This window comes from Equus asinus, chromosome 11 (genome assembly GCF_041296235.1).
Source record: "Equus asinus isolate D_3611 breed Donkey chromosome 11, EquAss-T2T_v2, whole genome shotgun sequence".
NCBI classification, from domain to species: Eukaryota; Metazoa; Chordata; class Mammalia; order Perissodactyla; family Equidae; genus Equus; species Equus asinus.
Window position 1 is genome coordinate 78,712,898 of NC_091800.1, and position 15,113 is coordinate 78,728,010.

A 15,113-nucleotide genomic window follows, 5' to 3' on the forward strand; every position below is an offset into this window, starting at 1 on the left:
CAAGTCTCTGGTTCCATCAACATGCCCAGAATCTTTAGTGGTCTAAGCCTTCACCCCCAGGGATTTTCTCTGATCAAACCAGCTTCCGCAAACAGAACTCATGTTTTGAGAAAAAGGCACTAAGAGGAAGCCATGATGTGAAGGGTCCTTCTGTGTGCCCCTTGTGAGATTGAAGTCGGCCTTGAGCTTCTCAGTCTCCTTGAAGACTCCCCTCCCACGGAGAGTTTAGAGCAGGGTTCTCTGCCACAGTTTATTCTCCTTAATGGGTCTGGAAATGGCTGGGTCCACTAGGAAAAGTACAAGGATTTGTAGGAGTGGCAAAACAGGGAGGGTCAAGTGATCTCCTCCTCCAACTTGGAGAGCAGCGTTCGTCCCCCACTGTGGGGCTTTGTATTCAGGCGGTTTCCTGTTGCTTCCATTTCTGTTTCTTATTTCAGTGTAGAAATCAGTGAATGGATTCTGTTCTAGCAAAGGCTGCACACTAACCAACTCTTGAAACTGAAATAATTAATCATCACAAGCAGAGAGAATGCTATGTGACCAGTAAATTGTATAATTGAGGAATTGCATAAGAAAAACTGGAGTTATCTGGAACACCTAAAAGACTCGACGCTAAAGTAAGCCCCTTCAACAAAAAGCAGGATGCAGTGTTTTTGGTGCCCTCACAAAGGGCTTCTGTGGCATTTCCGCAGTGGATTCACGTACCATGAGTTGAGAGCCTGTATTGGAATTTTGAGGGGCTTTCTTCTGTGGCATTCCACCATTTTAGACAATTAGCGACGGCATTGTCTGGGGAGGCTTTGACAAAAAGGGCAAGCAAAAAAGAACCAGAAAAAGGACAACCAGCAAATATGTCACCTCTTATTGGGTATATATGGAACACAGTACAAGAAACTCTCATGAGAACTTCAAGAAAGGAAATACACCATGTCTGTCACTAAAAGGGAAAAAATGTCATTGGGCCAGGAGGCTTTGAGTAGAACAATGAGAACTTCCTGGTGCCAGGAGTCAGAACAAACGTGTGAAAGGGGGTGAAGGGGCATTACCATACTGAGCCTTTCACAGGAAAATGCTCAATAAACGGAGGGCTTCATGTCAATATTTGGATAAGGAAACACGCCTCAGCCTGACTGTAAGACACGCTCCAAAACATTCTTGGGAAACTTTGTACAGTATTCACAATAACAACAAAGATAATACACTTGGAGTTGGGGGAGGCCATTCTCATGGTAATGAAATGTGTTTCAACACTGATGCCTTATTGTGAGCTCTGGGGACCCGTCTGGAGGCTCTGGTCAAAGGGAGGCAGCCACAGCGTGCATGTGCGCGCTTCAGCTGGCAGGGTCTCAGGTCCTCAGAGGGCAGGCAGGGCACACGAAATTAGGAAAGATTGCTGCTGCATTCATCGATGACACAATTTGTAAACAGCAAGTTATTACTCGCTTCACCTTTTATTTGTTAGGGTCATTTTTAGCAAAAGCTGGGCGCATGGACCCGCATATGGGGCAGCTGTGCCTCCAGTCAACCCAGTAGGAGGAAAATTGCAAACATTATTGAAATGGAGTTGGACGGATGGCTGCTTTCAAGGAGCACAGCCGCCTGCTTCCTCTGCGCCTCCCGTTCGGGGGAGGTTGGTTGTGTTCCTTTCTGTCTTGCTGGTGCTTCCCTCTTCTCCGTTTTCCACTGTCCTTCAAAAACAGGCATTTGGGTCTGGAAGGAAAATACAATAATCCACCTCTTTGGTCTGAGGTTTTGAGAGGTTTCTGTTATACTGGGATCCTAAAAAGGAAAGCAGAGGAATCCAGTGGAAAGAAACAAAAAAGCTTTCTCCTTTCTCTTTAGCAATAACAAAGAGAAGGGGAGAGAGAGAAGGGAATAAGGCTCTTTTCTATTTTAACACTTTAGTGTATAATGGCATATGAATAATATCATCATTTTTCTGCCATTTATTCAGATGTGAAGGAACTCAGTGAATAATAATAGCTGCTGTCAAAGGTATTTATATTTAAAAGGTCTTTATGTAAAAAAATTTTTTTTGTCAGGACTGATTTTTCTCTGAGAGAATCCCAGCATCTCCTAGCAACCAACCTGGCCATCTTTTTGAAGAGATGCTGCATTTACAGTGGGTGCATAACCTTTATGGGGAGGCATTTGCAGATTTAGCCGTCAGGATTCATATGCATTCAAAGCAAGTTGTTAAACTGAACCCAGAGCCAGACTGGTGATAGAAGTCTCAGGGGGTCTCTCCTCTTGGCAAAGCCGCACACATGTGATGTGCACAGTTTCCCCTTCCTCTGTTGCCCAAGCCCGCATGTTCTGCAAATGAAAAACGGCCCCTTAAATAACCTGTTCACAGAACTTTTATCTATTTAAAAAGAAGAAAAACAAGCTAACCCGGGGAAGCACAAAGGTTTTGCTTCGCAAATTATTCTACTAATGGAAAGATTATCTCTCAAGAAAGAAAACGTCTAGCAGGAGTTCATTTATTTAAAAATTTTTTTTTGAAAAGGAGTAATGGAAACCTTTGGGATTCCATCATCTCTTTTGCTCCTGCATTTTGATTATTTGTAATATATTAACGTCGTTTTCATTCTTTCTAAATCTTACAGTGGGGACTTTCCGAATATTGTAAAAACATTGGCTAAGGCTTCTCATTCCTCTCTGAGATAAATATTGTAATAACCAGATTATAAATGAACCATCTGAGACACAAAATTCATAGAATGAGAGGAGATAGAGATGGGAAGAGAAATAGTTTCCTGCGACTTCTAGTTCCAGGTTTAACAGCAGAATGGATATTGTCATTACAATGAAAACCAATATCAGTCTCATGCAAATATTGCACCCTATTAGAATGAGGGTACAGTTTTAAATGAAGAACATTTAAATAACTAAAAATATCTTTAAAAATGCACCCCCTGGAACCAAACTTCTGTAATGAAGTACTCATGGTGTAAAAACGGATGCGCAGAGGTCTCCATCACTCACGAGGCTTTGTCAAGGAGAAGCGCAGCCCTCCTTTGTCCTTGCTCCACCCAAGGTTAAGGACTTTAGACAAGGTTGTACGGTCAGCCAATTTTGTCATCAGACCCTCCTCTCCCTCTTTATGCACTCTTTCTCCTCCTGCCTTTTCAAGTTTTCGCCTCTCTTTACCATCCGAACAGGAAACACTCAGATAACCAGATATGATGTTGTTTGTTTATTGAATCATTTTACTTTAGTTTTAATTCACTCACCTTCCATGTAACTATGCATTTTAAGTATTCTCTTTCTTTGTTCCAAAGAATCCTGTTTCCCTTATTAAAACATTTTCAGGAATCTGCAATAACAGTCCTTGAAATTTCCGGAGTGCTTTGCAGTTTCTAAAGGGCTTTTGCTTTATCTCATTGATGTTAATGGTGACCTTGTGGAGGTATATGTTATTTTTTATTAACACCTCCATTTTTATACCTAAGGAAACTGAGCTTTGGAGAGATGACCTGACGTGCTCAATATTGTAAAACTAGTAACAGACGGAGCTGGAGTTCAAAAACAGGGCGACCATAGAAATCATTTGCTCTTCCCCCAGATCACAATACTTCACAAAAAGAAGTTGGAAAGGTACTTATAGAGGCAGACGTTAGGTGAAAACTGGCACTTGGTGTGTGGTAAGACTGGATTTGTCAAGGAATCCTATCTAGTTCTTTGGGGGTTGCTAGGAAGTCAGGGAGAAGAGACAGATCAAATCTCTCCCCTCCAGATGCCACTTAATGTGGAAAGCTGACTGAAGACTGCTCAGGTTGAAGGAGTCTGAGTGGCTTCGTCCCAGCTTCGTGCGGTCCTGGAGGCCTTCCTGCGGTTGATCAGGGCTCCATCCTTAGACCAACTGCATCAGCATCGTCTGCAGGCTCAGAAGTGTAGAGTCCAGATCTCATCCCAGACCAGCTGAACCAGACTCTCTGGGGGTGTTGTCCAGAAATCTGTGTTTTCACAAGCCCTCCAGACAATCCTTAGGCACGTTAAGGTCTGAGTGCCACTGCCCTCGACTCTGCCCCATATTGTGTCTGACTAAAGGGAGCCTCATTCCCAATGTCTGAAATCTTAACCTTTAGAAGACTCTTCTTGTCCTCTGTTCCAAGACTGCCACATCAGTATATACCTTCTTTTCCAGAAGACTTTGTTTTTGTTTGTACTTAACATTGATGATCTTCTCTTAACTGACTTTCTAAAATGCATTTATTTGACTCTCTTAGTCTTTTTATCTCCAATGTGAAGTTTCTAACTATGTGTTGAAATTTAACCAGTTCCCAGGTTTCTGAAAGATATTTTTACCTTTCCAAAATACAGGTGGAAAGAGAAAGGAGAATGATTCTGAAATAAAAAAGAATTACATAAAATAAATGAGAAAGGACAGCATTTTGAAATGTATGTTAGATATTGATATTGATTTGTTCTGGGAGAGTCTCTGCAGTTCTTACACAGGACACGAATGGATGGCCTGTATGAGGCCACCAGGACCGCAAGCCCACTCTGGCTGCCTTCCTGTAAATACGAGACAGCGGATCAACTCAGTTAAGTATCTAGTTAATTCAGAGAGAAAAATATGATAGGTTATTTGTGGTTGCTAGGTTAACCTTTCCACTCGCCCATCCAGTCGCATGAGACATTCCCTTTTAATGAACTATTTTGATATTCTAGAGAAGATTTTAAAATTATGTCATTGTAAACTATTAACTCATAACTATAGCATGGGGAAAGGTGGATTTGTGGTCATTTGCCAGCCAAACTTTATGTATACTTAAGAATGACACCAGTCATTCCAATATTAAGAAGGCATTATATTTTATACTTCTAAGCCTCCATTTAATCCTAAACACATATGTACACACACACTCGGATAAACTGCCCTTTTTAGCAAATGTGTCACAAAGCTTTGTTTCCAACTATAGAGGAAAGTAAGACATCTATCGCATTGTTTTCCTCCCACTTAAAAGCTTTTCCATCATACATTTGCACAGGGTGAAGCCAGATGGGAGAGCTGGGCTACAAGGGGGGCAGCCCCCGCAGCTGAGCGTGCTCAGTGAAGATTCCTGGAGCAAGTGGTCACTCCAATAAAGTTTCTGATTCTGTCCAGAAATCCTCAACTCACATAGTAAGAAGTGGATTGAAGGACAATTTGAACACAGTTTTCTACATAATCAAAAAGCATATAATTGAAGATTGAACTTGAGCTATAGCTTAATGTGTTGTTTCTGCGCTGTTCTATTTTAATAGCTCCATATGGAGACAATAAAGCGACAAGACAAATAGTCTGTTGTTAAGTTTCAATGCTTCTCTCTCATCCCATTCATTTTCTCTTGTCAGGTTACCAATCCCATCCCCAAATTTCTCTCCCAATTTATAGTACGTGAACAAATACATTTTTCATTTATACCTAACTGGCAGTCTGACTGAAAATAGCAAAAGTACCACTGAGAACTTTTTCTTAAGTAGCTTTTCTTTTGAGGAAAAGAGGAAATACTGACTCAACTGGGTAAGGAAGATGCAGAATTTAGTTGCTTTCACATGATGCTTTTTACTTATTCCTTCTTCTCAGGATCCATTTCAATTTTATTGTTAGTTTGCAGACAAGTGTCTGTCTTTAGTTTCATGTTGACTTTGCTGCTATCTTTTGGTTTCTTAAAATGCACTCAGTTTTCCGGGCATTTTATGAAGGAGAGTTTTATCTTGATTTTCAGATGTTCTGAGCCTTTTTAAAAAGAAATAATTCGAAATATGTAAGTGAAATGCATTCATTGTAGTATTCGATCTGATTGCTTATCATCATCATCAAGGCTGTTTATGGTTTTTACTTTTCTTCATTAATGTGCTACCCAGCAATGAAAAATGGCTAAATTCATCGTTTCACTTCCTAAGAAGATGATTCGGGATGTGAAGACACTATTGTGGAGTGAAGAAGAATTAAAATAAAACAAAACACTGCAACAAGGTGAAGGGCACGTCAAAGGTCTCTGTCATCCAATGTAATTGTGACATCATAGAGCCCAACAGTTTGGAAAAGAAGTGCAAGCACGCCTCCCTGCTGGTAGACAGAGCCCTCCCCCCACCTGCCCCCGTGGCTTCCATCCAGCTTTCAGGATTCCCAAGGGAGAAGCCCTGCAGCTTCCTAGTTGGTCTTCCTTCTCCTAATTGCCTTCCTTGGTAGCTTTGTAGAAATGACAAGGATGTTGGTGTCATTATCAGGATTTATAATTTTTCTAGTGTAAAGGAGGATGATTCCTTGACTATTTCTCTATGAGTCCTATATGATCAAGGGCCAGTAGTTTTGGGACTGCTGTAAGGATTACAGCTAACTTGCCCCACCCTCTCTTCCTGAGCTGGGTGAATAACTCAATAGTCACTTGAGAATCATTTTTGACTCTTTTCTCTCCTTCTCTATCCATGTCTAAATCAACCCCAAATCCCAAATCTACAAACTTTTCTAGGCACCTTTCCAATCTTTCCACTCATCTCCATCACTGTTCTGGCTGCCCTTAGCTAAATCCATGACGCTATTACCTCTATTTATTATTATTATTTTTTGGCTGAGAAAGATTCGCCCAGAGCTAACATCTGTTGACAATATTCCTCTTTTTTAGCTTGAGAAAGATTATCCTTGAGCTGACATCTGTGCCAGTCTTCCTCTATTTTTTGCATGTGGGTCACTGCCACAGCATGGCTGACAAACGGTGTAGGTCCACACCCAGGATCTGAACCCATAAATCCAGGCCACCGAAGCACAGTGCACTGAACTTAACCACTATGCCATGGGGCTGGCCTCCATCCTCTTTTTGATTTCAGTTGACTCACCTGACTGTGTCTTCCAGTTCTAGAATTCTTCATCAGCTCCCCTTTGTTCTAAGGAAAAATTTCAAACTCTATGACAGATGTGAAGGACCTTCGATGTGTGCTTCCTGCTTCCCTCTCCAACCTCATCTCTACCTGCAAAGCTGGAGTCGTGCTCCTCCCACGGACCTCCACTGCATCCAGCACTCCTCCATGATGACAACCAGCCCTTTATATTGTCCCTGCTGACTTACCCACAGCCCCCACCAGATTCTTTGAAGACATAAGAAATGTCTTTTAGTGGTGTATTCCCAGAGCCAAGCTTGTCACCCAGTTAGAGTAAATACTCAGAAACCATCTAATGGCTGGTAGAAAAGAATGGGCATTTTAGGCCGGGGTGATGAAGGATGGCTTCAAGAATGGTCTAGGACCTTTGTGCATAACGCACTTTACCATCATTTACTAAGCTTAAATGATACTTGCCTGGACCACTATGATAATGTTTTTCCTTGTTTCCCTGTCCTGATATTCCATTCTCCTGTTATTGTTTTAATTCCTTGGGACAGCAGGCTGTGAAGATGCAGGCTTGGCATTATTCTTGCCTCCTGAAGAAAGCTCACACAAGAATGAAGTCAACACCAGAGTGAAGCGTTGCTGGAACTCAGGGAAACTGGAGCCCTGCCTTTCAGATGACTAAAACTAGAAGCTTCCTTGAATTTACAATTTTGTGGCTCAATGATTTTCCAAAATTTATGCAACACTTATTGCAGACCTGGAGGTGATGAGAAGCTGGGGGTGTCAGTGAAGGCTTTCTGGAGGAAGTGATGGCCAGATTGAATGGCAAAGGAGGAGCAGGGGTTAGAACCGCATAGAGCTTGGGAAGGGGAGGTGTCAGAGCTGATGTCCCAGGCAGATGGAACATTATTGAGATGGTATGAAGGAAGACGTGCTCTAGAAACCAAACAACAGTAGTATAAGGAGGCAATGGTGAGAGATGAGGACAGAGAGAACAGCAGTCAGGTTATCCAGGGCCTGTAAGCCACTTTAAAGAGTTTTGGACTGGATATTTGAATAATGAGGTGCAGCAGACGGATTTTAAGCAGCAGAGGGCAATGTCATATTTGTTCTTTAGAAAGATAATTCTAGAAAATGGAATGTAAATGGGCAGGAAGAAAGGCTGGAAAAGCAGTTAGGACACTTAGAATTGTGGACAGAGAAGGTAGTGAGCATCAGCAGACTACTGGATGGAGCTGAGAGTCACTTAGGAAACAGAAGATACAACTTGTTGATTGGTTGCGGGGAGAAGGAAAGCAATAGCAAAGAATCAAGGTTCTGCTCTGGTTCCTGGCCAAGGCAACAGAGTTCACAGAGGGGTAACACCTCAGTTAGGATTTAACATACTCAGTGAACTGAGTTCACTGAGATAGAACTTGTTTCATAGTGAGATTTGTTGAATTTCAGGTGCTAGTAGCCTCTGTAAGGAGAGTTGTCCATTGGGCGGTTGGCTATATAGATTTGAAGTTTGGGAGCTCTTTGCTGGAGATTTAGATTAGTCATTGAGAGAGAGAGAGTTATTAAAATTCTTGGAATGAATGGGAGCAACCACTGAGAGTGTGTGGAATGACAAGAGAAATCACTTTAGGACAGAAACTTGAAAGATTCTAATATTCAAGGGGCTGGCAAAAAAGAAGAGTTGCTGGGAAGCAGACTAAGAAGGACTAGTCAGAGAGATAGGAGGGAAACTAAGACTGGTTTTTTTGTTTATTTTTTGGGGGTGGGGCGTGAAAACCTTGAGAAGAGGGAGTGGCTAACCACACCATCCCACACCACCCCACATCACACCACATCATATCCCACCACATCACAGCACACGACACCACAACATACCATACCACACCACACCAGTGGTGACAAAGGACAAAACAGAGATTTTTGTGACAGTGATTTCAGCAGAGAAATCAAGGTAATAGGCAGATTTCATTGGACTGAAGACAAACTAGAAGGTGAGGAAGATGACTAGACAAATATAGACAATACTTTCAAGAAGTTTGTCTATGAAATTAAGGAATTTGCTAGGGAAGGAGAAAGTTTTGAGGTTAAGTCTCTGTCCTTTCTTCTCTTTCTTTCAATAAGAATGACTTCTATTTTTTAAAATTAGCTGCCATGGACCTAGTAAAACACTGAGATTTGAAGGAACAAATTAGTTGGCGGTGCTGATGGTGGCGGGTAGAGGGCAGGGCCATGGTTGTGTATCACACAAAGGTGCCAGGGGGCACACTGGGACTAAGATTCAGCCTTGGTGTAGCACTGAGAGGTGTAGTCCAAGGAAGTGACGCCTTTTCATAGTTATCTCTCCAGAGTGCTAGCAAGCCTATGGTAAGGGGAATGGCATTTAGTGATGGATTGAATGAGGTCTTGAAGACACAGAAAGGAATGAAGCCTGGAGGATGAGGGGATGAGGGATCCTGGGAAGTGCGATCCACCTTACAGAAAGACTGGACAAGGGAGGGAAGGATGGGTGCATTTGTACGTTAAGTTGTCTGGCTTAGTGGGGAGAAGTTGGGAGAGTTCTCGGCTTCCATCTATTTTCTCTGTGAAGAAGGGGAAAGGTTGTCTACTGAGAGGATGGTCTGGAGGTGTTGGGGGAAAGTTAAAAGGTTTGAAACAGCCTCTGTGGTGAATCGGAGAGGGAGCTGAGCCTAAGAATTGCCAAGCTCTTACTGTACGGTCCAATGTTAGTGTTAAGTGACTGACACAAGATCACACTACCGTAGAGATCCCTACTTGGTTTTCCCATGAAAACCTGGTATCGGCAGGAAGAATGTGGTTTCTTAAATTAAACATGTTTGAAACGTTTGTTGAACCTCTTCGCTGAGTTGGTTGTGTATGGTCAAATTGTCACAAATCCATTACTGTTTTTATTCGCCTTCTTATCTTTGCTTCACAAGCCTAAATAGCCCCGGGCAGCAGCCCCTGGCTCTGAGGAGGCTGCTCTCTTCCTGTTTACCTCTGCAGTATAAACCGCTATTTTCCAAGTCATTCTAGTGAGATACAATGAGTCTTGGAAAAATACTAGGAAACTGGGATTTTAAAAACAAGAAGGTTAAGTGACATGAGAACTCTCTAAATGATGCATTCTGAGAAAGTGAGAATGCTGACTAGGAGTTCAAGAAAGGGCTGAGGAGCCTGAAAGGAAATCCTCAAAAGGACTCCTCGAAGTGGTCTAGCCAAGTCATGGTGTCTGGAACTTTACAGCCTGACATCTTTGGATATCTCTTTGCTTCAAGTTAGGAGTGGTCTATTTTTTTTTTTTTTTTTTTATGATGATGGCAAATGTGTTGGCAGACAATCTCCAATCAAGCTTCCGAGCCCTCATTAATTTGTAATAGAGTCGATTGTTGTCACTAAATATAAAACGATTTACCTGCACTTAGAAAGGAATTGGCTTAGAACACTGCGTGACCACAGGGCATTTGTCTATTCCACTTCCCCCGGCTGTCTTTTCTTCTAAAACCTTCACATTGACTTGCCTAGAGTGTACAACTGAACGTCCACCTCTGCCAAGCAGCCCATGTTAGTTTGCGGTGCAGGCTTAGCTGTTCACTTCTTTCATGGCCCATCTGATCCCTCCCTCCACCTCTTCACCATTTAAAAGAAACTGAAGGAGCAAACTTATTCATGGGTTTTAAGCTATTCCTGTATCAGGAAAAATATATTCTTAAGCATTACGTGTGTCCGAGATTTGTCTCGATGTGGTCCATTTATTTTAATTTGGGACTGTCAGTGGAAAAAAAAGAAGTAATTAAACTTGTGACTAGCATGGAAAAACATTTTAAGTCCTAACGCTGCAGCCTGATCCCCACTAGTTTCGCTATATTTCTTCTACTTGTCAGATCAAAGTCTCCACTCCTAAAACTCAGCCATGCTTTGATTAATGACTTCATACAATGAATTTGCAAATTATAGTTCTATGTGATTTATGTCATTTTTAGCTTCAATCAGATGTTTTTGAAGCTGCTCTATTCACTGGGCCAGTCAGCCTTCACCTTGGAGAAAGCATGTTTTTAAAATTGCATTATAGTGTTTTGTGCTTAGAAAAGAGTTATACATAAGTATCTTCGATAATATGTTGCATCTTAACTAGAATGTAGAAGAAACCTGTTATTCTTTTTGGAGATGGGGTTTGAAATAAATGGATTTCCTTTCTACTGTCTCCAAGTTCTTTGAGCTGTCCCTCACCCCCTTTTGCTCATGTGCCTCAGTTTCTACCCCTGCCTGAAGAATTCGTATATGAAATACGAAGCGTTGCCTTTAGGCGTCTCCCCCACCCCTCCCCTCCAATTGCCTGTCGAGATAAATAAGGCTAAATTTATTTGACATTATTAACTGTATTATTCCAAAATTAAAATTAGGAATTGATGTGGACAATTTGCAGTCATTGTTTAAAGGTATTTCTTTTTCTTCTACCTTCTGCCATCCTTTTATATATTTTTAAAATTTTTTTCTTTTACAATGATTGAGTGAAATATCCCTCAGGAAAAACTCACCACAATTTACGGTTTGTCCTTTTAAATAAGAGACGGAAAAAGGCCCCTCCGGCTTCCCAGCCCAGTCCTGCGTGAAGCCTGGGAGAAACAGCTCCTGTCTGGTGAATCCTTGCTCTGGGAATGTGGTTTCAGGTAGAGGATGCTTCCTCTTGGCCTCTGTGCTATGAAAATATTTACTTTGTAGGAACTGTGCTCATGTCCCAAGGAGTCTGGGGTCTTGATGTTTAGAGAGGTGGGAGGTTTCATGGAGTAAGTGGCTGATCAAATCTGATGACCAGGTGAAGTAGGAATAGAAAAAAATCTTGAAAATAAAGATCTTTCAAGAGATTGTCACCTGCTAGCCAGGCAGAGTCAGCTCACGTTTACAACAACTCACGGAGGTACATATTTAGAAATGGGATAAACCAAGGTGCTTGGGTCTCAAAATAAATGTCAGCACAGGTAGTCTTTCATTCACTTAAAAGAAATACCCACAATTGTGACGTAAAGATCATGAATATTAATATTTTCCCTTTTTATTCGATATGATATTCGTGGCAGAATTCTCATCTATGAGGCCAAAAGAGAATAGTATTGCCAAAAATATGAAATAAAATCTCCATTATATGAAAGCAATGCAAACCATGTTAGAACTAACACAGAAAACAGAGGGAACAGTCATCTCTAATTCCACCTCCCTTATAAAACTACTCCACGATTTTGGGTGCCTGTTTTTCCAGGCACTTTTTCTTAAGTGCCGATTAACTTTTACATTGTAACTAGAGTTTAAATATATTTTTATGCATTATTTACTTTCCATTATATCATAAACACTTTTTATATTACCTCTAGACTGCATACTGTTTCTTTAAGTGAATACACTATAACTTACCTAACCATTTCACTATTTGGGGACATTTAATTTTTTTCCCAATTTTTTGTATTACAAATGGAATGAACAGCCTGGGGCATGCAAGTATTTTAGGTTGATTATTTTGGGCTAGATTCCCATAAGTGCAACTCCTGTATCAAAGTTCTTGATATATCTATTGCCAAATTATTTTCTTTTTAAAGAGTTGCATCAATTTATAGTGCCAAGAGTAGTATATAAAAAAGCAATCTTATTACACTTTGGCTGACATTTTGTTATTATAACTTAAAAAAACAATTTACTAATTTATTGGTGAAAATGCTTTTCTTTAATGTTTATCTCTTTGATTATTTGTGAGGGTCTATATAGTTGTAACTCTGCCTTCTCGAATTATCTATTCAAGATCTTTCTCATTTAGCTATTTCCGGATGTCTTTTATTCCTCGCCTATCTTCCCATCTTGAATAATTGATTCCAACCCTCTTCTTACTGACATGCTTGATTGTTCCTCTTTCTGGAAACATTTTTTCATTTGACTCTCTCACACCGCTCCCTCCTGTTTTGTCCTCTCATCGGCACCTTCTTCTCTGTATCTTTTGGGCATCCCTTCTTCTGCTGCACCCCGAGTATTGGGCTTCTTTGTTCTGCACACTCTTCACTTCTCATTTGCCACCCTCTTGCTGGATGATTTCACGTATCCGCATGGCTGTAAATACAATTCATGTATAGATGACATATATCCAGCCAGATCTCTCCTCTGACTCATATTTCTAATTACAATATGCCTCTAACTAGACATCTCAAAGTTAATATATCTGAGGCTGAAACTCTTAATTTTTCTCCCAAATTTGTTCCTCTCCATCCTCCCCTTCTTAGAAACGGCATCCCTACCCACTTGGTTGCTCCAAGGAGAAATTTTGGTATCCTCTTTCATTTCTTCCTCTCGCTTCCACTCTTTCAGCAAGCCTTGTAACCCTGCTTTTGAATCTGTCTATTTCCTTCCATTCTCACTGCCACCTCCATAGTTCAGGCCATTGTCATCTGCTTGGAAGATTACAATAATTTTTAGCTAGCTTCCTCTCTGTGCCACATTTCATTTGTCACTATGCAGCTAGAAGACTGTTTCAGAAACAAAATTAGGTTGTGTGTCTTTCCTGCTTATTATCCTTCAAAAGCTTTCCAGTGTACTTATAATAAAATCTAAATTCCTTGATCTGGCCTACAAGACCTTGGCATGATTTGCCCCTGCTCACTTCAGCAAGCTTTCTTGCCTCTCTTCCTCTTACTGTCCAGCCATATGGATCTTCTTGCCCTTCCTTGGACATGCCAAGCACCGTCCTGAATCAGGGACTGAGATGTCCCAGGATCATGTGATTCCTGAGTTCTCATCTGGATCTTAGTTCTTGCTTTAATGCTACCTTCTCAGACAGAAGTCTCCATAGCTCCTTATCTAAAATATTTCCCCCGTCCTTTTAATTTCTATAATAGCATTTGTTTCCTTGGTAATCCTCATCCCAGTTTGCACCATTTGTCATTTTACTTGCTCTTTAATTATCTCCCCTTCCGAACTGTAAGCTCCATGGGAGCAAAACTCGTATCTGTTTATCCCCTCATGCCCCAGCACCAATACGATACCTGTACAACACAGCATTCAATGCACAGTTATTGAATGGATGGGCACCAAGGACTTTACATTTGACAGTAGGGAGTCACTGAGAGATCTGATTGGTTGAACTGGGGTTTGGAAAGATCATTTGGCAGAAGCCTCAAGAATGGATTACAGGAGTGCAAACTTGGGAACCAAGTGACCCAGTTAGGTGGCTATTGTAGCTTTGAGGTTGGAGACAATGAGAGCCTCAACTGAGGAGATCAGGCATATCTCATGTACTAAGGACAGTGCTGCATGCAAACATGAAAGAGTCCATTCAGGTGACAACCAGCAAACGTTGCTCTGCAAAAGCAGATGTAGTGGACTGGTGGGGACAGAAGACACATTGCTTAAGGTTACAGACAGAATAAGGGAGCTGAGGCCAGCAGGCGCTAAGTATGCTTTTTGGTGCTTGCTGTGAAGGAAAGGAGAGATGGTGGTAAGAAGGGGAGTGTTGGAGTGAGGGAAGGATGTTAACGTTAAAGGAAGAAGCTTAAGCATGTACTCTTGTTCTGTAAGGGCACAGACGGAGTAGAGAGGGAGAGGTTAGAGGTGGAGGAAAGAAAGAGGCCCAGAGGGAACAAGCCCAGCTCGTTTGGATGATGTGTGGAGTGCAGGTAGGAGTGGGGTCAGCATTGAACAGGAGAACGGGAAACACTGCTTTTCCTTTGAGATTGAAGTGAATAAGGAGGTGGTGGGTGCAGATATAGCTAAGTCAGCAGCATTGTCATTAACCTCGGCTTTATCCTCCTAGTGGTGGTGAAAGCTCCTTGAGGATGGCAACATAATTTTGTTTTCATTGGCTTCTTCCCAAATGCAGACCTCATTTCTGAGCACAGAAAATTCCATGCATCGTAGGTTACTATGTGAGGTGGGGATTTAATCATGTAAGGCATAGTCACACAGGCTTGTTCTAACTCTTTACAAACCCACATACAAGCCACATGGATCACATCTTAACCAAAGAGCCAGCCTCTCAGGTGACAATTTGTCAGGTTACCCCTCTGCTGTGGGTCTCAGCATTCCGCACTGGGCAGCATCATGTGCTTCACTGTATCAAAACATTTCTCCAAACTGTTGCCCGCACTTCTCAGTAGAGACAGACTGCCTCTTCTTTTTGCTCATTTATTGAAGTAGGAAGAGCAACAACCTACAATTTGGGGACCTGTGGCTTTGTTTGCTTACACCAATGACAATGATGCGTGCCTGTGCCCTCACATCTGCTGCCCGCCAAGACATTTCTATGTCATTTCATTGGTCCTTTC

At 41.6% G+C, this 15,113-nt stretch overlaps 1 long non-coding RNA gene across 1 annotated transcript in view; it reads left to right on the plus strand.

The window, feature by feature from the left end:
• Positions 1-5,272, plus strand: part of LOC139046521 (uncharacterized) — a 66,811-nt gene extending 61,539 nt beyond the window's left edge. Inside the window, exon 3 of the long non-coding RNA XR_011506651.1 lies at positions 4,998-5,272. This is a non-coding gene — a long non-coding RNA (uncharacterized lncRNA). The remainder of the gene's footprint in view (positions 1-4,997) is intronic.
• The last annotated feature ends 9,841 nt before the right edge of the window (positions 5,273-15,113 follow it).